This window comes from Poecilia mexicana, unplaced genomic scaffold (genome assembly GCF_051168715.1).
Source record: "Poecilia mexicana isolate PSO_F unplaced genomic scaffold, ASM5116871v1 scaffold_10, whole genome shotgun sequence".
In the NCBI taxonomy this organism is placed as follows: Eukaryota; Metazoa; Chordata; class Actinopteri; order Cyprinodontiformes; family Poeciliidae; genus Poecilia; species Poecilia mexicana.
In genome coordinates, this window is record NW_028263379.1 from 9,032,938 (window position 1) to 9,034,907 (window position 1,970).

Consider the following 1,970-nt stretch of genomic DNA (forward strand, 5'->3'; position numbering starts at 1 on the left):
AATCACTGCAGGGTCACAGCAGGGCTGGTGCTTATCACCGTTTGTCAATAAGTGACAGGCGGGGTGCACCCTGCATAGGTCATCATTCCATCACAGGACTTTGAATTCCTTTCACTTTTTCTTTCCCCTCTTAGGTTAAAATGAGACATTAGAGTTCAGAAGCTGGTCATACAAACCTTTTAGCCAACCAATATACTCTTCATGAATTTCAGATTTTTAGTAATCACTTCAAGATTTTTATTCTAAATGGTTATTTTTTTGTTTGTGGGCTCATTTTGCTTAAAACAGCATAATGACACTACTTATAAAATTCTTCATTTCATTGATTACACGTTGTAATTGATTTTTGTATAATCTTGCTTTTTGTAATCTTGACATTACATAAATCCTTATTCTGAGAATTAAACAGGAATCTTTGAGTGCTTTGTTCTTATGTGTCATTTAGTGGAGAGCTCAAGAAATCACTATCAGACTGATAGACTGATTTATGATCGCTAAAATGACTAAAGGTAGATAATCTTTAATAACTGCAATTAGAGAACAGCAATCCAAGTTGGACAATCTGTCAGGACTGAGGAACCTATCTGGCCTCCCTGAATGATTGAGATCAGGTGAGTGATCAACCTTAACAGAAAATAAAAAGAGAAAATAGAAGAGATCGTGACAGCATTCAATAATGTTTTTTTTTTGCTTAATAATTTATCTTAAGGGTTTTTGCAGATATTACAGTAAATATTAGAAAGTTAAACTAATAAGTACAGACAAGCTGTTGAGAATCCACCTACAGTTTGTTTGCAAGTCTGTTGAGGTCAAATACTTTCTAAATGGTGCTGCGTGGTTGTGTTCAGGGAAACAATAAACATGTGGGAGAGAAGGGAAAGCTCAAATACTGCATCAGTGTTGACATGCATTTTAGCTTCAGATTCATTTGCATTTTGTTGATGATTTCTGTGCTTCTGCTCAGTCGTAGGCCATGAATAACATAAATCAGAATTAAAATGAAAGTTTTTCCTTACTCTTTCTCTCTGTTAATTTAAAACAAGCACATTGCTAGTTGAGTCCACGTTAAGTGTTTGAGTTTGTTTTAAAGTGTTGTTCATTTATTCAAATTGCTGATGTGTTGAAGCTTTAAATGAGGTAAATATTTCTCTCAGCCATTCCATTTCTCTCATCTCTCTCTCTGTCCCCAGCATTACTCGCTGTTTAAATCTGCAGATATTTCCATCTGTCTTTCAGTCTAGCGTACAGATTTGTGCAGCGTGCTCAGTCGTGGATAAAAAGCTGATGCATTGCACACTCGAGCACACTGGGATGACTTGGTTGAATGTGGTGTGCCCTAAGCCTCTGTGTCACTATGTGGCAGATGGAGGAAGAGAGAGGGCGGGAGTGAGAGACATAGTTGAACAAACAGGTATTTGCCTTGCAAGACGATGCTCGGCTGATCCTCTTGTTTACAGTTAATTGAGTGGCTCCGCAAGTGTGCATGTTTGCAACTCAATGGCCATCACTATGCAAGCAGATCAATACCCACGTGATTGATTTACAACACAGGTTATGTGAGTTAATATTATGTAACATGGAGGAGAGCTTGTTCATGGTGATGGTATCTGAGTGCGTGCGACAGATGTGCAATGTGATCATTTTATTGAATGTAAATACCTACAGAGGTTATCAGTCACGTAGAGTTTGAAGTCATTTGAATCAACCTCTTTAAAAATAATATTTTTAATTTGTGTTTTTATAGTACATTCCGTATTTCTTATATTTTTATTCCAAGAAAGACTTTTAAAAAGATTTTCCAAGTATAAATCAAAGGTTTTATTTTCTTTGAGATCTTCAGAATCATAAGTGGGGAAGTTACCTTCGTATTGATAATGTTTTATCCTCATTGTAAAGCTAAACGTCTGGATCTAGCAAACACAATTTGTATTTCTAAATGTACATTTTTGCATTTTTTTTTATTATTCTTA